This window comes from Antennarius striatus, chromosome 12 (assembly GCF_040054535.1).
Source record: "Antennarius striatus isolate MH-2024 chromosome 12, ASM4005453v1, whole genome shotgun sequence".
Taxonomy (NCBI): domain Eukaryota; kingdom Metazoa; phylum Chordata; class Actinopteri; order Lophiiformes; family Antennariidae; genus Antennarius; species Antennarius striatus.
In genome coordinates, this window is record NC_090787.1 from 4,737,130 (window position 1) to 4,762,047 (window position 24,918).

Consider the following 24,918-nt stretch of genomic DNA (forward strand, 5'->3'; position numbering starts at 1 on the left):
AATGAAACAGTAATCAGAAAGAGGACGATGCCTTTAACCTTCTTCCTCCACGCCCGTGTTTGTTGTGACATTTCCTCCTCGTCAGCCACCGTAGTCGCAGCCAATAGCTAATAATAGCAGCTAGTACGGAGCCTCTCCTCCTCCTCTTCTTCCTCCTCTCACTTCCTGGTTGTGAGAACACAACAAACCAACACAACTCTCACTTCCCTCACTTTAAGTGATGATGAAGCAGAGAGACGCGTCGTTAATCTTCGCCGTGGGGTTTAGCGAGGAATCGGAAAAAACGCTGAAGTGCATCCCAACTTCAGAAGGCGTTGCGGTTTCTATAAATTTCGTCATTTTTAGACTTTCTGCAAACTCAAAAACAACTTAACAGCATTAAGGTTTGTTTTTTTTTGTTTGAAACAAACTCTTTGAAATATGCACCAACCGTCCCAAACTATTTTCCACAGCTGATTCCTGCTCACAGATGATGCAAGTGTTTTCCTGCTGCGGAAGGAGGAGATGTTTATCCCATTGATTCTATTTAAAGATGCTGTTTGTGTTCCATATGTACTAAAATCTGCACTAAAGTCGTCCTGAATCTGCTGTTCAAACTGCTGCAGCAGCACAAAGACGAGCACGGAGGTTTCACACGGGAAGGGGGGGGGGGGTCGCAGCGACGCCTTTATTTCTAAGAACAGGAAATAGTTCAGAGCCAGGAAGGCCCGACGTCATCGTTGTTCGGAGCAGCGGAGGAGATATGAGTCAGGTTTGCTTCTCAGAGAAAAAAGGAAATTAATTTGAAATTACTCCCAAGAAGTCCAATGGGATACGGCTGAACAATATGATTGAGAAAAACTACCAAAAAAACAACATCAGACGCCGTGAAAACCTGTGAAAAAGCTGCTGTCCCTGTAGGTTCACCTGGATTAATAAAAGCAGCGCTCAGGTTGTTCATATGAAGCTAATGAAATTAGAATAATCCACCTTAAACCAACTGAAACTGAACTATTCAGCGTTAATAAAGCGTCACAGACCGGGGGGCGGAGCCTACGTCACTCCAGACTCGACCTTGTCTCGGCGCCACGTGCCAGAAAAGATGAATTCCTCCATTAGGCTTGAATAGCATTCCTTTAGTTGCCACGGCAACGTCAAGTTCTGGAAGTAATAATAAAATTTAAATAATCTTAGAAACAATATAAACCAACTCAAGTGTTATTTTATACCATATTAAATAATCACCGTATGTCATCTAGAATTGGGGGTTTGAGGGCCAATTGCGGCCCTCGGAGTGATATTTTGCGCCCCCTCCCAGGTGTTGTTTACAGCTTGTTTACTGACCGGCGGTGGGAATCGGCGTCACCACAAAAGACAGCGAAGGAAAGTGTTGTCATCATCAGCCGCCTCGGTCATCCTCTGGTCATTATGTTATTGTCATTACTGGAGTTGAGCCAACAGTCAGAGACGATGGACACACACACACACACACACACACACATACACACACACACACACACACACACACTCCTCCAAGACGCGGGGGAGCTCCCTGTCCAAAACAATAGACATAAATATAGCCGCCTCTGGGAAAAAGAATACAAACGATGTGTTCATCCCTGAGCAGAGGAGCAACGCCCGATTCTGTGTTTCCTGTTCTCTGAACCCCAATCAGAGAAGTGCATGATGGGAGACCCCCCCCCCTCCCAACAACCCCCTCCATCTTTACTCCTGAAGATGTCTCTCACCTTAAGGCCACGTCAGTTTAAGAACACAAACAAAATCATCAGAAGTTAATTTTTTTTTTAAATAAAATTGCAAATAGTATTGAAATAAACTTTAAATAAGAAGAAGCATTAAAATGCGTGAATGCATGATTTTTTTTTTCTTTACATTTGAATGCATCAAGGAGGACGGTGGAACGTTATGAATGTCACCCAACCTGAAGCGGGTGGAATGCTCCTTTAAAGTGCTGTGCAGACACACACACACACACACACACCCAGGGTTACTGCAGGTGTCCTGATAATGCATTCAAACGCTCCCACAGCACTCCCTCATTATTCTGCAGCAAACATGTCCAGATAAAATTTATCTTCTCTGTTTTGCCGTTTTCTTCCAGGAGCCTCGGCGACACGGCAACACGTGATCGTCCGTTTCCCAAGAAACAAACGCAAAGTTCTCACAGCCAGAGGAACAGCTGAGCACGTTCTGCCAGGACGCCCCGTGATTGGTCGAAAACGGCTCCAGGAAACCAGACAAATAAGACGCAGCTGATCACAGGTTCAAAGCCCACCACAGTCAACGTTCATGGTCTTGCTTACCTGTTTGTTGTGTGATTGTTGTGTGTTTTCGTGACCATGTGTGTCGCTGGCTGTCATGAGACACCTGACGTGACCCAGCGGGTCATGTGACTCTATGTGTGTCTGTCAGAGGAAGATCATTGTGTCCGTAAAAATAGTCCCTTTGTTGCCCAACAGGAAGTCATATTGTGACGGAGGCGCTGAGAAAAGAGTGAAGTCATGAGGAGGAGAAGTGACCTTGGAGACAATCACACACTCAGGTTCCCACCAGTCACACACACACACGTGCACACACACACGCACAGAGTTAATATCTTTGCCATAAAAAGAGGTTTGAATCCATGTCCACATGCATTTATGCATTTATTTTACACGTAACAACTCTTTATTTGAATATTCCAATGCTGAGGTGAATCTAAAACGAATTGTAGTTACCATGACGACCATGAAGTATGACCTCCTCCCTCCTGCTCACCTTCTTTGGTGTGTTTGCTTTCAAAGTTGTGGGTTACTGATTTTATTAATCCCATGAATCCCAAGTGTGGGATTGAGACCACAGAAATGTGTGTGTGTGTGTGTGTGTGTGTGTGTGTGTGTGTGCGTGTGCGTGCGCGCGTGCGTGTGCGTGTGTGTGTGTGTGTGTGTGGGGTGATTAGGGAGACGGCGCTAATGATCACAGGTGTTTTGGGTTGGGCTCCTCCTGTAGCGGCGTGCAGCGTTGCGTGGACATTATCCGTCCTCAGACGCAGACAGACGGATGATGGTTTGTTTGTTTTTTACTTTTGTTTTGTTGGCAAAAAAGTTGTTTATGTTTGTTGTGAGTGTTAAAAATAAACGCTGTTACCTAGTAAACATCCTCGCCAAGCATCGCTGAAGACACACAAAGATGCTGAGCATTCCACTGGGGGAAGAAGACTCTCAAACCGAGGAGGAAGACTCAAAAACCGTTGAATGGACTTCCTTAGAGCGATGAAGGGACAAGAACTCATCAATTTGATGAGGAACAGGTCCGTGAATTTGTTCTCCTCTGAGATCACGAGATACAAACCTTTAATCACCTGTCGCCTGTTAGCAGATGACTTAAGCTAAGTCCCTTCAAGAACACCATCAAACCTAAAGGTTGATAACGCATAATCTGAAAAGTTACGACTGCACCTGAAGAAGCACGCCAGAGGAACGGATATCAGGTGTGTGTGTGTGTGTGTGTGTGTGTGTGTGTGTGTGTGTGTGTGTGTGTGTGTGTGTGTGTGTGTGTGTGTGTGTGTGTGTGTGTGTGTGTGACTGAGGTGGGAAGGACGTTGTCAGGGTGGATCCGTCTCCCGTGGCGAAGGACCTGTCACCGTTTCTTCACCGACTCCGCCTCCCCCGCCATGTTAGCAGCTTTGGAGAGCAGCCCCCCCTGCTGTGATGTCACCATCTGTGATGCGTTCGCTAGTCAGTGCATGCACTCACTGACAAACACACACACACACACACACACACAGATGAAGGGATTTCAGTGCTTAGAGGAACTATCAGACAATCTTTGATGCCTTGAATCTGAAGTTTCCCTGAAAGTTTCTCGACTTCTTTCGTCTGCATTCATCTCTGAGTGTTCCCAAAACCAGAAACATTTTCTTTTACTTTATGAAAACATTCTGCATCTGTTGGAAAACTTTCTGAAAATGATCCTCATGCATAGAGCTGCAAACGCCTGCAGTGTGCATGCCTGTCCACTAGTTGGCGGTGTGATGAACCATGAAGACTCTACTTTCTACTTCTCTACACTAAAATCATGTTCATCATCCTCTATATCAGTTTTTCCTCTCCGTTGACGTCTCTGCAGATGACCCAGAGGAGTTACATAATAAACACACACACGCACGCACGCACACACACACACACATAATTAGTGACATAGAGGTGATGATGAGGAGGAGGGATTCACACGGCGATGGTCTGACAGCTTTATCAGTTCCACCATGGCGAGGACAGATGGCTCAGCCGTCTCCACAGACTCTCAGTAAACACACACACACACACACACACACACACACACACACACACACACACACCTCTCAGTAACAGTTAAATCAAGGCCTCAGCAGCAGCCATATTGCTAGTGATGCTACAGAAACACATGTTCTTCCTGGACAGCTTTTTGACACACACACATGTCGAACATAACACACACACGTGCAACACAACACACACGTGGAACACAACACATACACGTGGAACACAACACGCAATAAAACACGTCTGCAGCATGAAATCATTTAACGTGTAACTTTTTTTTTCTGATTGACATGACATCATCACTCTTTGCATATCTGTTAAATCCAGCTAACTTTAGTGGGTGTGGCCAACATGGTGGGGAGGAGCTCTTCGACAACGATTGGACAGTCATCGTTTTCACCCGACGCGCGTTCACGTCACTAAACATCACACGTGCTGGGAATCCGTCATCACTGGTGTTTTTCTCCCCCCTGGAAACCCAGCGGTGATCCCAGGATAGCGGGTTAGCCTCTCCTTGACTCGGTCCCTGGATGCCAGGAACAGAGTCGTCATCAAAGGACGGCGGCTCAAGCGCTCGCAGATGTCCTCGAGCCTCTCAGCTGTCTGAGAAATGTTGAAGTCATTAGCAATTAGCAGTTCAAAGAGGCGGCGAGGGGCAGCGCAGACCCACCTGAAGCTGTGTGCTCGTAGCGTGTAGCGGTGTGTGTTTTGGCACCCTTTAAGAGCTATCACACACATTAGCATAACACACACCTGAACACGCTTTAGCAATGTGTGTTAGATTACCTTCGCTTTGAATGCGTCAAAAGAAAAGTTTAGCGTGCAAAATAAAATCAAAAGTTAGGTGAATACTAGCTTTCATGTAAAAAAAAAAAAAACACATCACAATGTGCTCCAGATAATAACATTTTGAAGTGTAAATAAGAAGTTAAGGCTTTAGTTTTGAATCACAAAGCGAGGAAACATTCTCATGAATGAAATACATCAACTAACAGTTTAATTTTAAAAGGCGGATTGAAATAAATCAAATTCGGTCCACAAGAATGTGAATTATAGGCTGCAGAGACGTGAAAATGAAGGAGTGTGGACTCCAGACGTTCGCCAGCGCTTCCAGTTTATCATCCGCAGATTGAGACGCCGCATCGATGGAGGAGCCGCTGGTTTCAGACGTTTGGACGTCTCATTGTTCTGCTCAGAATCCCATTTCCCGTTTTAAATTATTACCACCAATTTCCCTTTCCTCCTCTACGCTGATGACTTAATTGTTTTCTGACTGGTTTCAAACTGGCCACCTCCATCTTCCCCTGGGAACCCATCGCGTCCTGAGGGCATGGAATCCGGTGTGTGTGTGTGTGTGTGTGTATGTGTGTGTCCATACGTGAGTGGCAGGCATGTTTGAGCCCACTGATGTGTGGGAAGCCAGCTGAGGGGGCTTCCTCGCTGTTTTCTTAACGCCAGCGATTACCAGCTGCGGAAATGCTAATGGCTGTTTTGTTAGCCGCCGACCGGGGGCTAAAGCATTTGTTTTGCCCTGTAATCCATGTCTGGCCTGCAGCGCCCCGAGCCTGTTGCTTTTAAATCATGAAGGGATATTGCTGCCTCTGCAAAAGGTGCTCACGAATCACAAAAAAAAAACCTCCTCAAAGCGCTGAGCGATTTCAATTAGGAAACTTAAGCAGCGGCTCCGGCTGATTTATGTATGAGGTGATTCTCTTACACTTCAGGGACCTGGTCTGTTTTCACCATTGTTGATAAATGTGCCGTATCAGATTCAGAGCTCTTTAATGGAAAACATGTTGCGGTTCATGGCCGGCGTCGAGGCGACCCCGCTATGCTAACGCCAAACTCCTCCGGAGGCTAAAGGTGCTAAGTTGAATTTAGCGTCACGTCAGCAGTGAATAAAATGTGAGAGGCTTCCTGACCCGACATTACTCGCGCCGTAACTCCTGCTGTCCTCTTGTGATTGGCTGGCTGGGGGTTGATGGTAACGCTAACGGCTATCTGATTTAAATGAAGAGAGGAGAAGCTTCCGGATGGGTCGCGGCGGTCCACAGGCCGTCGTTATAAAAAGATGTTTGTCTTGGCAGCATTGATGTTTACATGTCTAACAGGCCCAAGGCAAGATTTAAACGTGTCATAATGAGAATGCAGACTGCGGTCGTGGTCGTTGCCAGCGGCAACATAACGTGCAATGGCTAACGTTTGTTCACAAGCACGTGTGAGTTTTGTTTCCAAAATGGAAATAGTGGCTGTGTTGCTGTGTGTGTGTGTGTGTGTGTGTGTGTGTGTGTGTGTGTGTGTGTGCGTGCGTGCGTGCGTGCGTGTGTGTGTGTGTGTGTGTGTGTGTGTGTATCCACTCTGTGGGTTTGTGTCGTCTGAGCAGCGCTGAGCATCTCACGGATCGTCTTCCGGGCCCTCAAGGGCCACAATCTCATCCAGTGGGTCCAGATGTTAGTGTGGATGAAATAAGACTCATTCCTGAGTTCTAGACTCAACGAATTAGTTAGTTTTTGAACTAACAAACTAGGTTTTTAAACTAACTATTTGAACTAACTAATTACCCAACTGACTAATTAGTTTTTTAAACTAACTAGGTTTTGAAATAACTAACTAACAAGGTTTTTAAACTAACTAGGTTTTGAAATAACTAACTAACAAGGTTTTTAAACTAACTAGGTTTTGAAATAACTCACTAACTAGGTGTTAAACTCACTAGTTTTTGAATTATTATTTAACAGTGTATTTATGATATTATTTGATCATTATTTATGTTTACACTGTTTATCTTTACACTGTATGTTTGCACTTTTACACCCTTCATACTAACACACGTAATGCTGCCACAATATGAAGGGTCTTGATATCTTATTTATTACACCATTGCACAAACCTGTTTATATTGTACACATCTGTTTATTATGTATTTTAGTGTTAGTGTTGGTTTTCTGTTTAGTAAATCTAGTTTTTGCTCTTTGCTTTTCTTTTTTGTGCACCAATCCGGCTTTACGTGCCTTTAATTGCCCCTTGGGGACCAATAACATTTTTCGAATTGCAATTAATCTTTTTCTATGCTAACAATCAGAACTTTCTCAGTTACTCTTTCTTTCATTTGTTAGCTTACAGCTAGCTCAGGAATTAGCTCATGTGACTAAAGATATAAATCCTTTCTTCATCTCACGACAGCCCAAACAGAAAATGTATCCAACAAAAAAATAGCGACTGGTTTTACCGGATGGGAGTTGGAGCTGATGGAGGCCCCGGATGCTCCGGTTCAGGGTCTGAGGGCCCAGCAGGGGTCCAATCGGCGTCACAGCTCTGACTGTATGGAAACTTCTGTTTTATGTTCCGCCGTTACGTCTGTGATTGGAACAGAGTGATTTAAGACAAGGACGTAAAGTGGAATAAGGGCCCTGAGGGGCCGCCTTAGTCCCAGGCCCGGGCCCCTGATCAGCTGCCCTGCATCCTCGGTCGCACGCCAGCTGATGTGGAGGTTGATGAAGCGGCGACTTGTGGTTATGTTGCGTGAGAACAGGTTCCTCCGTCAGGGAGCGATTCCCTCTAACGGACCAGAGCCGGACTCCCGGGCCCTCGATACGTCAGGCTGCTGCTGAGAGGTCACGGAGTTAACGCCACTGAGCGACGAGTGACAACACGGAGTTAATGTGGCGTTCAGGGTGCACGACTACGCCAAGTAAACATACGCGCCAAACCAGACAGGCTGGGCGGGGGGAGCGACGGAACGCCAGGAAGTGTGATTAAAAGGGAAATAACAGGCGCCAGCTAGAACACATTGGGCTATTCTGGGTTTGAATCCCAAACTTTATTCAAACAGCTTGAAGGTGTGATGATCGACGGTCTCTGCTTCTCATTCTCAGACGTTTCATGTCAAACGGCTCAGATAAACAGGACCGCGGCGGCGTGGCGGCTGGTTGTAACCGGATCCTCAATGTGGGCGGAGACAACAAGTAGACCCCACCCCCTGAGCTGATGAATCAACCAACCTGACTCCGCCACTAACACACAGGAAGGACAAGGTCAGATTGCGGATCCAGAATTACAACACAGGTAAGAACCGAGGCAGGTAACATAGAGAACGTCGCAATCTTGCAATAAAAGGTTCTGAATATCAAAGCAACTTTGACTTTTATGACATCAATGTGATCCGACAGACACGATGAAGTCAGACACGATCAGTTTCTCCAGTAATAAGTCAGCGTTAGCTACAGCTAACTCTGAGTCAAATCCTAGACAAATACGACACAAAAATTATACAATTTTCATTTTAAGCACCAAAATAGTTCCTTCATTCATGAGTGGAGATAGTTTGAAAAAAGTAAGACTTTGATGTCTGATCCCATGTCAGTGTCCTGGTTCTGTGATGTTTGTGTCATGGTACTCTGTAGCGTTGGGGCGTGGCAGGAGGCGGGGCTGAACTCGTAGACAAGAGGCTCATCACCTAACCTGTGCCTCATCAGGCTGATTAGCCTGAAGCCCTTTGAGTTGTCTTCTTCTTTAGTTCTGAGTTTTACCTGTGATTCTTTTTGGGTCTGCCCCGGATAAATGGAGAGGGTTTCGGCAGGAAGGGCATCCAGCATAAAAAACTTTGTCAAATCAAATACGAGCGTTCATCTAAAATGGAAAAAGGATGAGACGCTGGTTGCAACTCCTAACAGGACAAGAATGAAGGAAGTTTTTTGAGATTGTGGAGTCAGTTTTCAGATGAAACTCTTGTTATTTCGGGAACCTAAAAAAGTGAAGTTGAGGTCTAAAGTCTCCAGAGATTATCCAGTCATATCGGTTCATAAGGAAACGTCTTTTTGGGTGAAAACATGCAAAGAGTTTAAACCCTACACCCTTTTGGAAAACAGTGTGTGTCCAGTGTGTGTGAATGTGTGTGTGTGGTGGGCCCCGGATCACCCCCCCATCCACCACTTGAGCCGAACCACCCGGCCCCATTCAGGTGCAAATGGCGTCCGTGGCATAAAGCGAATTTACAGCCTGGCTTTACGGCGTTCGGCGGTCCCGGCTTCATTCTCTCTCCGACTCGGCTCTTTGGGTGGCGGGGAAACATCTGGACGGGACAATGGGCCCCGGGGCCGCCTCTCCAGCGCACTCTTTTCAGCGACACATGCCGGTGACTCACGCAAATCAAGTGCACCCACCCGAGCTGTCTATCAATTCACCATCGGACATTTTTATGGCTCATTCAGCGGCAGGGGCAGGTGATATGGAGCCCGACTGTCACCCGGCGGGGACAAAGACGGGAAGAAAAACGTACGAGCGCCGCCAGGAATAGCCAAACACATTTAAACTGGGTGCATTCACAGCCAAAACACAGGGCGGGTCGATGACATCATCACTGCCTGATGCCTTATTTGCGTTTTGTGCAGCGCTCATATTCTCACCATTGTAGACGGTACGTCAACAGGAAGACGGAGGAGGATTTAAAGTGTTTTAACATGTGTGTGGTGTCAAAGCAGGCACAGCGAGGGACACCTTCCTGCTAATGAAGGTGTTAAAGGAGCAGTCTGCACAAAAAAAAAATCATCCGCAGACACAGTCACACCGTTTGTTTTTTTTTTACTTGACTTGCTCGGTTCTAGAGATTTGCAAAGGGAATGTGAAGCTTTTGTGAGTGTTTTAGGAGATGTGGGTTTTTGTATCCCCTCTCTTTGTCTTCCCAGGCACCTGGTGTGCACTTAAGGCTTGAATGGGCCAGCTGGGTCATTCTCCACAGTAGGAACTCGTTCAGACGCAGTCGGAGTTAAGACGCTCTGGAATGTAAAGAACACTTAGCTAAAGGCCTCACTTAAGTATTATTATAAAGCCCCTCTGATTTACTCAAGTGTGCACTAAAGACGACTGGTTTTAATTTAATTAGTAATTACTTTTATGTAAATATATATAAAAACTACTAAACGTTTGTTTTAAGTCGTAAACTTTTAATGGTTAAACCTGCATCACATGTGGGCGCCTGTTGCTATGACTACAGATGAGCCACCACTAAAAATACAAACGTATTTGAAAGCATCACCTCTTCTGTGAATGTTTCTGGTGTTACAAATCTCCCATGATGCAACTGATATATTTAGTTTTCACTGGTTTAATTAAGATGTTTCCAGAAATTAGACTTAGTTTCCAACATTTATGTTTCCTGTATTCTTATAATTTGACCAGTTTTGGACAAAATACGCAAAAACAGGTGTTAGCATAGCCACATTAACTTCAATGTTAGGTTTTAACAAAGTTATAGATCACTTTTAATTACGTATGAGTCTTTAGAAGTAGATTAGTAACAGTTTTATTAGCCACATTAGCTGCTAATCCTCTGCTATTCTTCAGTTAGCGAAGTCAAAATTTAAAGTCAAAATTCTCGTCAGATCCTTTGTTGCTCTGTTGCAGGATAACATTTGGATGATATTTCATCCATAAAGATGTTAATTAATGCTGTTTTAAACGTAGAACGCAGTGTTATACAAATAATCTGGATATTTGGTGGGGATTTGATGGAAATTAGTTCAGCAGTTCCAGCAAAAATAAATATAATCATAGGAAAGTTGTTTTTTTTTAAATTGGGAACCAAATCTGCATCAAATGTAGATTCTTTGCGTGGGTGGGAGTGGGTTCAGTTTATACGTCTTTTTATCTTTGTGGAAAAATTCCCTGGATTTGCGCCGTTATCCGGACCTGCACCAAGATTTAATGGCTTCTCTTCCTCGGAGTATTTGTGTAATCCTGATCGCCAGCCAGCACAAAAATCCCTCTGGATCCTCTCGTATCTAGAATCCACACCGCTCCTCGGTGAGCGCGTGTAAATGGAAGTGAAAATAAAACCAAATTCATTTCATATCGTCTTTCAGCACCATTAAGGGAACACACTGGGGAGGGATCCAGACCAAAACCGGAGGGGAACACTCCCAGCACTTCACCTCTAATCTGCTCTTAATTCACTTCTGACCCGGGGAGACTTTAACTCAATTACACGCTGCCCTCTCCCACACACACACACACACACACACACACACATTAATTGAGCTTTTCCTCCCTCACATACTTGAGCGACATCAATCAGTGTGAAGTACATTCTGGAGCTTTTCTCTCACGAGACGACCCAGTTTGTTCACAGCCGGCCCAGATTGGGCCCCCAGACGTTAAACTGAGCCCGACTAAAAAAATCGTTCTATCGCTTTAACACCGATCTATCGTATCAAACACCTTCCACGTCTCCGCGCTGCAGCTTCAGATCCTTCTGAACGTGATTAAAGCTATTAGCCGATCCAGGAACTGGACATCCAGGATTATAATCTAATTACAGGCTGGAAGATACCATCCGCGGACATGGGGGGGTGGCACTTAGACCTTTTAGCAATCAGATCCGCCGGTTTGCTAATGAGAGACATCCGTAAATGATGGCGTAGCGTCCGCTGGCGTATGCATGGGGGGGTCCGGGTGTCGCTGTGGGGGGGGGGGGGGGGGTCATCATATTAACGCCAGGCGGTCCAGCAGAGCAGTAATGAGAGTTAATGTTTCGAAGAAGCGCCCCCATCAGTTCACTGTGCAGCACCTGATGGGGGTGGGGGCAGCAGAACCACTTCCTTATAGCTGCTAGATGCGCTAGCAGTCAGTTAGCATACGCGGACGACACCGTAGCTGTTTTATTAAGTGATAACGGAGAGAAGGATGTGTGTTTGAGTCTCGTTCTTTGTCTTGGGGAGGCTTTTGTTCTCGCACTCCATCGCTCTCCATCGACGGACACGCCCGGTCGATTTCTAATCTGGCCGGACGTCGCGAGCGTCGTCCGACGCCGCCGCTCGCTTTGTGATCCAGGCGGTGTTAAGGCGGAGTTATCGCTCCGCAGGCGTGAACGATGGATCGGTTCGCGGTGATCGACGCCCGCCGCCGTGGCAGGTAGAGAATTAGATCCGTACGGATCGCGTTAGTCAACGGGGTTTTCACCCAGGGACCTCAAATACACCGTCTACCTGAACGGTTGGATGACAAACACCTGAGCTGTGTCTCCTCGCCGCCTAGGGGATTTATCTCCCCCCACCCCAGTTTATTTATTTATCTCGCTGTGATTTGCTCCAAGGCCCTTGCTAATACGCTTTAGCAGTGGCGCTAAAGAAGACGGATGGGAGTAATTAGCATCACCTGGAGCTCTGCCACCGTCGCCACGGTCACCGATGAATTGTCCCCGCCGAGCGTTCGACCCGCCTCGCGGTCTGTCCGCCACCGCCCCACCCTCGTTTCCTTTATCTCGGTTCTGTCTCATTCATCCTGTTTCCTCAGCCCCCACCGTTTTTTTTTATAACCTTCTTTAATACCTAATTCCTGGTTTATTCTTTATTTAAAGTAGCTGATGAATGAACGAAGAGAAATAAATCCAAATCCAGAAGAAAATGAAACGGCTGGAACAGCGTGAACCAATCACGGAACGAGGATGAATCAGATGAAACCAATCAAGAGAAGAAGGCAAAGAAATTACAAAATAAAACAGGAAATAACTCAAATAATTGAAGGTTTTAGTTTAAGTTTGTTAAGACGCAGAAAAAACAATGTCAGCTATTTAGCATGTTAGCATTATCTGTGTGAAAATGCTAGCAGTAGCTACAATTAGCATTAGCAATCATTACCTTAGCTCTCCTTCGTACTTTCTTCACCGTCTCGTCTTCACCCCTGAGCTCGTCCCAGCCAGTCGGGCTGACAGCCAATCATAATGGTTTATGCTCGCGCTACCTGAGTCCGAAGCAAAGCCAGGGGAAGGTTACCGTGACGACAGCGCGATGATGGAGTGATGGAAGGTCATTGGGCAGGAGGGAAAGGGAGGATTTATTTTCTGGCCTTGAGCGTATCCAGTTGAGTCCGGAGGAAGAGGAGGAGGAAGAGGAGGAGGAAGAGGACCCCAGGAGGCGGCTGATTCACTGCCCGTCACTTTTTCCTTCCTCGCCGACCGTTCTCCGTCTACACCCTCACTTGTTTTCTCTTCGCACTCTTTCCTTGCGATGGTCTCTGCGGTTCTGGCGCCGGCCTGAGGTGAGTCAGGAGGCGGGTGCTAACAGCTAAAGGTCTGCCCCCACCACCACCACCACCGGCGGCAGTGCCAGGAGGGCCCCCAGCTCCAGGCCTCCCCGTCCAAAACCACCGTTTCACCCGCGAGGAAAGCACTTTTCATAAACGCAGGAGATGAGCTGAGCGAGATCCAGCCAGCCCCAAATCGCTTCCTTGCTCCCATTAAAACCTTCATATTAGATTAGAGGAGAGAAAGAAGGAATGGGGGGACTTAGGGAGGGAGGGGGACGCCGATCGGAGTGCCGGCGTTTTCTTGATTCTGGGCGGAAAATCCTATTTCATGGTGGTGTGGAATTCCTCTCCAAAAGGAACTTTTTATCGACTGCCTCATCGGAGATTTTTCTAATCTATCCCTCTCTTTCCCCCCCTCCCTCACCCGCTCTCCCTCCCGCAAAGAGCTGAGATCGCACAAACGCGACGATCGGTGGGCATTTGTTTCTGATTTGTAGTCGCTGAAGGTTTGCCATCGCGCCTGCGAGGCCCGATCGTATTACCAGGGGTAATTGGAGAGATTAAAACCTCCCGTTGCCCCCATTTGATACCCCTGCAGAACCCGAGGGGGGGCCATTAGGTCCCCGAATGTTGATTAGAGACAAATCTGATGTCCAGATAGACGATGAGGGGAGAGGTGGATTCTCTGGTGGTTAAGTGTTTCACCATGTCGCACAACCTGGTTTAAAAAAGAGAGGAAGATGAGGCGTTCCGTGTCGATGACATGACGATAACGTCATGAGGGTCCGTCACAGGAAGGACGGTCACGCCCGTGACCACGGAGGGGAAGTTGGAGAACCGTCCGGCTCGAGGCTGAAGCGTGTGATCGTCTGCTTCAGACACGACGACGCCGTCTGAAGGTCAGGATGTCCCCACGTCTTGTCAGAGTCTCTGATTGGACGGATTCAAGGACAGTTTTGGACAAACCTGTTAGAGAGATCAGAGTCACGTCTGAAGCTCCGCCCACGAATGGGTGTGAATGTTGTTTTATGTTGTTACGTTATCTATCAACTACCTATCTGTCTATCGTCTATCTATTGTCTATCGATCATCTATCTATCATCTATCTCTATATGAGCTAACGAGGATAGTCCAAATACGTCCCAAAGTGTAGGAAAAACCGAATATCAGATGCACAACTTCATGCAACTTTAATAAAACTTGTAAACAGTTTGTATAAACGTCTATTTAAACACACCCTTCATACTTTGGCGTGGTGAGCGTCCCGTAAAGGCCGCTATCGCTGCGAGAAACGAGTCGGGATGGCCCGACGGAAAGTATGTGTGGTGCAGCTTTAACGATCCGCAGTTTCCTTCAGACGATGGACGAGAATTCACGACTCACATGAACCGACTCAGGAACGTTCGTTTAAAGGAGTCGCCGATGGAGAAACGGCGTGAAGACTCAACTTGAAGGGTTATGAGAACGTCTGAAGATCCCAGCTTCACCAAACGCCACACGTCAACATCAAGCATCGTCTTAACTTCGTGGTTTTATATTGTGTGTGTGTTGTTTTAGGAAAATTTCCATGTGGGTCAGTGAACGCATCATTCACCGTTTTACTTCTTATTTTTGTTTTTTGTGTAAAAATATTTGAAGGTGACTGAAATTCGCAGTAAAAGTTAAACCCTGATGCATTTGTTGTTCAGCAGTTTGTAGGGTTTTTCAGCTTCCGAGGACACATCCGATGCGACAAAACATCCGTTTTGCCCCGAGTCTCGTCTTACAGCCGCCTCCTCGTCTCGTATTCACCGCCCACGTCCTCCTCCGTCCTCTGCCTGTCCCCACCGCTGCTTGTGTTGACCTTTGACCCTGACTTTGGAGGTTCACCTCAGCCAATAATCCTCTCAGTCTCTCTCTGAGCTCGTTTTCTCATGCCTGGTCATGCACGGCGACGCCGGCCAACAGGCGCTCCTGCCAGGTTTTTTGCCGTCCTAATTGTGTCAGCACTCAGGGCGGAGCGCGGCGGTCGACTCGCAGACGACATCAAGGCTCTCAGGAATACTTTGAGCGTGGAATTCTCCTGCTCCCTCCCCAGGGAAACAAACCCAGACAGGTAACGAGTAGAAAGATTTGAGATCAGACGGGAAGAGAACGCCAAGCGCGTCGGACGACGGATGTGAAGTCGTTATGAAGCAGCGAAGAGATATTCCTCCCGATCGATCAGCGTTTCCACGAGTCCCACTCAGGGAGGCGGATCGATGGAGGAAGATTCTTCCGCCTGCATCTGTGTGTACGAGCAGGATAATGAGACCACACACACACACACACACACACTGAACACACACACGTTTCACATGGCGTCCCATCACGCATCCATGATGCATTTGTGGCGTGTCTGACAGACGAGCGTCAGGCAAGAGGACGTGGAGGCGTCACATGATCATTGTCAAGTTGTTGTTAGCTGGATTATGCTAATGCTCACTTTTTTTTTTTAATGTAATGTCACAGTGATGACATAAGATGTTTAACGGCTAGCGCTGTTTCCTCATAACTCCTTCCTGCTGGAACCTCGGCTGAATTATTCCCCAGAGGCGTCCATCAGGCGACGGGCGCCGCTATCGACGCGGCGTCCCGCGGCGGTGAGGGATGGCCCGTGTGCATGTCGTAGCATTCATGTGGATTAGCTTTAGCTCCCCTCAATAACAGCTAACGACGCCGCCGTCAGCCGATGTCACCGCCGTTCGTCTTGCATCAGATAGCGATTAATGAAAGGGCATTGGGTCAGGTTTCTGATTGGCTGGAGGCGGCGACACGCTTCAGTTTTGGAGGATCAAACCGAATAGTTCAAATAAATCCAGCTGTGGAAAAACGAGAATCTGATGTTGGTGAAACTTATTAGACTCATAAATACATTAAGACTTAAAAACAAACAGATAAAAAACAAATAAAAACAAAATTATGATAAGAGGGGTTCATTATAGGCTCACTGTTAAAAAGTTACTTAATCAAACTTTATTGATGAATCACTCAGACAGAAATGAACGTGAATGACTGGTGACAAACGACAGACATTAAACTGGATTTAATGACGAGACAAAAGAAAGATAAACAAAATTTGAATAACAATTTAATAGATAGAAACACATTAATATAATTGTTTTTTTATTGTCAAATTAAACCAAATGTTGACGACCGACTGAAGTCAGATAAGTAAGTTCTGCATTAAATCATGTTTAAATAAATTAGTATTTAATTGATTGATTGATTGATTTGATTATTTTGATCTCAAGTCCTTCAAAAATATCCTGATATTTCAGTCTTTTACACAATAAAAACAATAATAGTTAAATGAAAAATATGGGAGGCGGAGCCTTCAAACTGGCGGTGTAGTTTTGGGCGTGGCCTCCTCCAAGCATCTCTATCCATCATGTATTTTTGCCCACTTTAGCGCTGCTTTAGCCGTTGCTATGGTAACAGAGCCGACCCGACTGAGGCATCCTGTTAGCATGCTGAGCTAACACTTGTCAGTAGTGCATGCGTGATGATGTTACTTCCTGCCAGTAAACTGAAAGATGCTCCTGTTCAAACTGGCGGGATTCAGCATACCGACTCCCGGCCAATGAGATAAGAGGATTAAACCTCTCACATTTTGTTTCTCCTCTCATCCATCGGACACCTCCTTGTTTGTGTCTACTGCTAATCCAGCCTCTCCTCTTCCTCCGATCTCACAATAAACCAAACAGAATCTCAGTTTAAAGGAGAAATCCTGAATGTTTTGAACACGAACCAGCAAACAGATTTCATTAGCTAGTAGCAGCTAGCAGCTAACTCAAATAAGAAACAAGTCAAACAGAAATTCTTCAAATAGGATCATCAAATTAGAGAATAAGATTGCTGTCACATGACAGGAAGTTAAATCTGTTCCTCATTTCAATTTTTTATGTAAATCTCTTCTTTGTATTTTTTGTGTTAATCTGCTCTTTTTTTCTATTTTTTGAGTTAATCTGTTCTTTCCAAATCATTGTTAGAACCCAATGCTGCTGCATTAGACATGTTTTGCTGATTTTTGCAGGTTTCGAAAACTTTCATTTCAAAGCATGATCCTAAAATATGTCTAATAAAAGCACTTTAAATTCTAAACATTGTATATTTAACCTTTAAAGCTGAATTTTATCCCGTTTTAGAGTTTGCTTCAGATAGAGTCTACACGCTGACCCTGATTGGACGCGACCCTGCGGTACGCAGTACAAGTGTTGTGCTAATTCGTATTTAATGAGCTCATGCTGTCCTGGAGTGATTCTCATTTTTCTTCCCAACATACGGCCTGAGCTCCTCATCAGGGACTCTTTATTCCAGCTCCGTGAATCACGTTTGAAGTGCGCCTTCATCGAAGATTGACCCATTTTATCACTCCAATCAGCACGGCGGGCCTGGAACCAATCAGCCGCGCATCTGTCCGCTCTCCCGCCTCAACAAATGGCCTCGCTGTAACAACATGCTAGCCCAAATTATGACAAAGTAAAAACAGAGCTACCCCCCCAGTGTAAATTTACTGCGGCGAAATCTAAACACGCTCTGCTGCGCGTTGCGTTCAGGAGCGGCTCGGGGGATGAAATCGTTGAGCGAGCAGATTATTACGCGATAGCATGCTAACAGAAACGACGCTGGCGTTTACATCCACGTCTGTAACCTGCAGCTGGCTGGAATCTGCCTGCAGGAGTGTGTGTCAGGTTAACGGTGTGTTTGTGTGCACAGAGGAGCTTTTGTATACCGCGTGTGCGTCCTGGGATGATGTGGTTTACGCATCGGATGTGGACGGCCTTCGAGGGGTCCGCTGGCAGAGCAGCGTTTCCATCCATCCGTCATCTGTGAGATGCTGAACAGCCGCCGCTGCAACCGAATGGTTGTGATTAGCGCTGTAAATAATTACCAACAGTCTGGATGGAAAGAAAGAAATTGAGCTAAAAAAAAGTCGAGATCTTGAAATATCTGATGTCAGATTTTTTAAAAATTAAGAACAACTGAGAAAAAGTCAGTTTAGCGCATCCTTAAAGAACGATGTGATGATCAGCTTATCAGAGGAGGTCATATGACTTTTTGTTTGTTTCTCAGCAGGATCGAAAAGCAAAAGCTGCCAAATGGATTTCCGAGAGAATCTGGGATCAGGTGACACGGATCCGGATCAAAGGCAAGAGCCGGGAATTCTTCTCCGACTTCTTCGACAACGTGAGAAACAAAAGGTATTTTCCTTCTAAAAACAGCTCTTTTTGTGCTCTTTGTGTCTTTGTGTGTGTGTGTGTGTGTGTGTGTGTGTGTGTGTGTGTGTGTGTGTGTGTGTGTGTGTGTGTGTGTGTGTGTGTGTGTGTGTGTGTGTGTGTGTGTGTGTGTGTGTTTCACAACGCTGTGTGTTTTCCTGCAGACTCCTCCTGACGTTTGCTCGGGGATGAAGACAACAAAGCGACTCTCCGGGCCATGAAGAGGAGGATTAAATGCTCCACACCTTGACCACACACACAACATGAGTGCTAAAAGGAAGGTACACATCCCAACACATACACACACACACACACGGCGGCTCAGATCAGCGTTACACCCATGAAACCGACCTTTAATGCGGCCTTTCAGGATGGGCGGCGCCAGGGGGCGGAGCCTGTTCTCTGAGTTATCTGACATCTCGATTAAGTTGGAGTTATCTGTGATTTTGGAGCTTCATGAGGAACATCTTCCTCCCGTCTGACGTTAGCATCCTACTGATGATGTCACTAGTGGTTGATGAACTTCCGCCCCCATCGTCCTGACCCGTAATAACCCCGGGTGTCTTCGTGGGTCGAACCTCCATCAGAACCATCTGTGATCTGTGAAACACAAACCAAACAACCAGACGCTGGATGTTGTTTGTTCTCGTCCACAAACACACGGTTAGCGAGTGTTTTCTGATCTGGATCCCGTCAGCTGGAACACATCACCTAAAAAAAAACACCATTCACACGAGAGAAAGGTTTCAGCGCCAGGAGAACACAACCGGAAGGGACGGATGAAGAAGACTGTTTATTCCTGTTTGTTTGGGAAGTAAAAAAAATTACAGAAACCATCATAAATTCTTTCCTTCCAGTGATTAAAAACAACGATCACCTCTATAAATACATCCAGACGATCAATTATCAATCAGTGATAACATCATGATCACAGAATTTATAGAATATCAAATTCTACATCGAATGTAAAAGATGATAAACACCTCAACATTCTAAACATAATGAGGCATTTTTCCCATCTTAATTTTAATTATTTTAATTATTATTATCCATAATAATTAAAATGATTTTTAATAATTTTAATGAAAATATTTTTAATACAATTTTATAATCTATTAAAATGTTCAATTTTAACAATACATTTTTTTTAACAATTTTAATTATTGTTTGTAACAATAAAAATAATATTATGGATTATAATAATTTTCATCTATGGGAATTTTACAGGACTCATATTTTTCTCTAATATTAATGAACGAATTTCACAAAACGTTCAATTTAAATAAATAAAAAAATCCCTCATTTGGTTAATAACACGTATAAAATCGTCTTGAATCTAAATCCTAAACTAAAATTACTTTCAGATGCCCCATTTGTCCAAGTTTTTACTGAAATCTGTGCGGAGGTTTTTGTAACTCCTCTGCTTCGTAGCCTAGTTTTAAAATATCTGCAGATAAATAAAGAACAAAAATCAGTTTCTGAAAACAAAAAGGGTCGAATATCACTTGAGAATCATCAGAGAGAATGACACTGAGGTGCATTCGTTAACGCAACTATGGTTTGTATCTGACAAGTGTGTCACAGACACACACACACACAGACACACACACACACACACCCATAGTGGAGGCGCAAATCTGCAGTTTGAACAACAGCCTGCAGCCTCCAAAAGTCTTCCAGATGACGCATTCCGACAACCGACCGGCGGGGGAACTTAAAGTAGTCGGACATCGCTCATTTGCATACGCTGCCCACACGGTAACGACACACAGCTGCTTTGAAATGAGGGCCCAGAGCCTCGCAGGCCTCGTTTCTGCAGACGCGGAGGTCATCTCCGCCGGGATCTTCGTGTTTCACCAGCGAGCCATCAACTCCTCGCTGCAGGAGCCGCTCCTCCTCCTCCTCCTCTTCCTCCTGCAATTCGCCCACGTCGTTTAACCACATCCTGACGCGCGTTTCGCTCGCATCACGGATCCGCCATCGCCAGGTGATGAACTCACACATCTGCTTCATAATGTCTCCCGGGAGACGCGTCTCCGGGGATTAATGGTCCAGTGATGCTGCTGATGGTCTGATAGCAAACCACAAAGCAGGGCTGACCTTTAAGAGGGGAAAAGCTCCCCGCCATTAGCTGCCATTGATTTGCTATTGATCCAGCATTGATGGTTATCTGGGTTCCTAACATGCTGGGCACTAAGCAGACAGTTTCAGATGAATCCGGAGTGTTAACACCGCTGCTTGTCGACGCCGCAGGAGACTTAAGAAGCAGAGGGCCCACAATCAAAGCAGGGGTCAGATGTGTGTGATAACGCCGGTGTTGTCGGATCGCTCGCCGCTGACCTCAGCTTCCTGACGGGAACATGATCCCAGATGGAGTGATGGAGGCCGTCAGCTGGGATGGACAGGAAGCAGAGGGAGATGTAATGATTCCCTCAGGAGGGCAGATAACGGAGAACATATCTGGTGTCACACCTGGAGTGTTCCCTGGACCTGCGCTGGAAAAGGAAACGATGACACATCAGCCGTTAAATCGATTATTTATCCATTTATTTACTCATGTATTTATTTATGTATTTATTTGTTTATCTATTTTTTTATTTTTAAAGATAAGTAATCAGACTAACAACTTCTTTATATGGTATGTAATTAAAAAAGAAATCAACACACCTCCAAAAATATTTCTCTGATATTTAATCCAGACTTATGTCCCGCCTCTCACTGGACAGATAGCCAATCATATTTATGAATTAGGAGGCGTTCCTTATTATGGACACACCCATTGTAACATAATTTATTATAGATATAAAACAAATAAAATACAAGAGGAGAGTCCCGAACTTTTATTTACCATGTGAGTTTTGAGTTTTTTGGTCGACATCATCAACACACGAAGTCAAACAGGAAGTCAACCCCTACATTCTTTCTGTATCATCGCGCAACAGGAAATGCGTATTTACTCGGATAGCGATTGTTGACTGTTGACTTTTTGTAAGACATCTAGGTAGACAAACCCAATACTGAACTTCTTATCGCTTCCGATGAAGTTCTTAAATAACAATGATCATATGCGCGGACAAACATGCCATTTGGAAACAGCTAAGTTAATTTAGCTGAGGTCATCTTTACCAGAACCTGGTAGCTTTAGCGCCTTTTGAGGACTTCACCTTATGACCTTTTCACCTGTGGAATCCACCCAACAGGTATTGTTTCCTGATCTTCTGAGGACCTCCATCAGCGTCTTTTGATTGTTCTCCTGGCGTTTCGTTGATGTCTAACCTGCATGCCGATCCGGTAGGAGCTGGAGTTTCGGTGTTGAGATTAAACAAGCATTTCTAGGGGGAACAACGCACCTCGAATTCTGTTTGAAAGCTCGTTTGAGACCTGTGTTTAGTTTCAAAGCGGTGTTTGTTTCAAGCCAAAACATCACAAGGCACTCTGCCTGCTAGCCATTGAAAAAAAGAGAGCGGCCAACGCAAACATAAAATGTCAAATAGTGGGAAAATGAAAAATGAAATCACTTCTGGAAAGCAGAAAGTAAATATTTGGCCTCTTGGAAAGAAACAACATGAAAGGGTCAGAGTGCAATGAAGCTGCGAGAATGTAAATACCACCGTTTCCTGCCACAACGCCGAACATTTGACATCTTTTTATTTCATGGAGGAGGAGATAAGGGTTGTGTTAGCTGGCGCTCCTGGGCGCCGTTCCCCTTGTGCGTACTGTCAGCGAACACATCAGCTGGATTTGCACCTTGTCATCCGTGTATGACGAAATACGTGCGAGCGCGCCATCGGCGTATTCGTGCGAAACCATCTCGTCTATCACGGTGAATAATTAAAAACAAGAACACGACGTGTTTCTGGACGACAACGGAAGAAGAAGGAGAAGCCAGGTTGCCGGGGCAACGCCTCGGCGTCGCAACGGAAACAATTCTCATCCTTCTCTCAAAAGCGAGAGCTCTTGATGTTTATTAAACTTCGACACCTTGTCGTCGCTCTCCTTCTTCCCTTTCTTCGTCGTCATCTCTCCATCTCCAAAGTCGGCAACCCAGAACTGAGCAAACATCTCAACAGGATGAAGAGAAGGAGGAGGAGGGAGGAGGAAAGGAGGCATCAAATGTTGGAATGGAAGAGGATAAAAAAAACAACCTACCCCTCCTTGCAAAGACTTGATGTTCAATTAAAAGTGTGAAGAAAGGTGGAGGAGGGGTGAAAGAGAAAGGATAACATTATTGATTGACAGTTGGGGAGTTAATCCCCGAGCAATGGCTCAGGGAAAAGGGGAAAGAGCCTCTCAAAGGACAGGGATCAGTGCCAGGGAAGAGGTGGAGACAGGAGGAGTGAGGGTGGAAAAGAGACAGAGACAGGGTGGTGGGGGGGTTCTTTCTTTCTTTCTTTGAAAGAACAGCTGTTGTGTTAGAGACACAGTGAAAACTCAATCTGGGAGGATTTACAGAATATATTTCAGGTTTGGAGGACAGGTGTCGCCGGAGGTCTCAAAGCCCGGGTGGACGTCCAGGTCTGAAGAAGTGTTTATGTGATGAGGAATAGAAGGCCGTAAAGTAGTGTGGTTTTCAGCGGATTAACACCTCTTCATGGGCAGTTGATGGAACTTCCTGTTTCTGTATCGGAATGACGGATGTGACTTTTATACAATGGCTTTTATCAGACGTCCAGGGTCTGGATTACGTTCTTTATCAAGCAACAGACGTCAACATATAGATGAACTTCAGTCATGGGTTGGGTTCATCTTCTAATCGAGTATCAGCTATGAAGTACAAATGTTTGGACGCCTTTTGGTTGCCTCCCGTTGGAGGTTTTCCAGGTGTGTCCAACAGGAAGGAGACCCTGGGGTAGAACCAGAACTGGAGGGATTATGGTACATACCCCGTCAATCACGGCACGCCCCAGGAATCCCCGGGGATGAGCTGAAAAGTATTTCAGGCAAGGAGATAGATGGATGGTTGTATTGACCCACGTCTCAACTCGAAATTCCCTATTTCTCAGGATATGGAAGACTATGTTTGTCAATCTGATCCTCTCACATTGACCCTCTTTAATAAAAGTCTGAAAAGTCACCAGAAAGACCTTCAGAATTTCCTTGAATTCGAGGCAGGGTTCTAGACCGTTGGCGTTGGTCAACGCAAAATCAATTGGCTCTTTGACCGATTGAGAATGTTGAATTGACAAAATTGAATTTGCTTTTGTTACTCCTGAATGTCTCATTTTAGACCAGCGCTCATACAATTCTCCACCCTACCCCAACTGTGGTCCATTTTTGAAAACACCAAACCAAACATCAGGAAAGGGTCCAGAGCGATGTGGTGATTTGCACTCTGGATAGCACCGCGTCTGCTGGGAGCTCCAGACCTCGCCTAATTAGAAGTCCCAAAGTTAAATTTACTGCTATAATCACTGTTTTAGTGTGAAGTGTATAAAAGTTGTGGCCTTGGCTTCCAGCAGCGGTGACAGTCAGATGCAGATTGGGATACTTGTCAAACCCAAGTTCACACAAACGTCCTCTAAAGCATCCTCATTAATGCGTGGGACAGGACAGCTTCCAAACTTTTGGGCTATTTGGGCTGTGTTCAAATCGTAATTGGACCACAGCTGATAAGCTCAATAAGTTTTGCAAAAACCTTCTGCTTTTTGACAGTCAAACGGAACGTTCACACCTCATCATTACTCCACTGGCGTTGGAGATCGTTCCTGCCCTCTCATTAAACTCTGCTGTATCTCCTAACCCTGGTCTTTTATCTGTTGCCTCCTGCTTTTCCGGTTTTAACTACCCCTACCCTGGTGGGTTGTCTCGGTTCCTCCTTTAGTTGCATCCCTTTACTTTAATGACTCCTGTTTGTCGAGTTAAATAAAGATTTCACTGAATGATCAGGCTGGGAATCCAGATCACATCCGAGTTTCAATGAGAAGACCGGAGAAAGGTGGAGCTGGTGGAGGAGGCGGAGGAGTGTGGGCGGGTCGGCGTGGAGGAAAGACTATTGATTGACATTTGGGTCATGGAGAGGCTGAGGAGCGTCAAAGAGAGAGAGATCCGTGACGAGGAAGAGGAGGCGAAGCAAGGAGGACAACTGAGAAGAGGTGGATAGATGATCCTTTCCTTATTTTCCACCTCAGTCCTTAATTTATTAAGGATTTTAGTCATCAGAGAAACAACCCGATGTCCAAAGACCCCAGGGTCAGAACCCCAACCCCCACTGGTGTATTGATGAAGCCGATGGTGTCTCTTCTATGTTTCGAGAAGAGGCCTCCGATACCGGATCAGTAGCGTTGATCGCTCCTGGGGAGTCCGGCCAGGGGGGGACGTCCTCCGATGGTCCTTGATCACAGACTATAGTATCTCCTTCTTTTTAGATCCACTTCCTGGAT

At 45.6% G+C, this 24,918-nt stretch overlaps 1 long non-coding RNA gene across 1 annotated transcript; it reads left to right on the forward strand.

Moving 5' to 3' along the window:
• The first annotated feature begins 234 nt into the window (after positions 1-234).
• LOC137605289 (uncharacterized) lies at positions 235-19,515 on the forward strand. The gene is made up of 6 exons (XR_011037723.1): positions 235-383; positions 2,102-2,262; positions 2,460-2,542; positions 8,156-8,345; positions 18,399-18,523; positions 18,703-19,515. It is a non-coding gene; the product is annotated as an uncharacterized lncRNA (long non-coding RNA).
• The last annotated feature ends 5,403 nt before the right edge of the window (positions 19,516-24,918 follow it).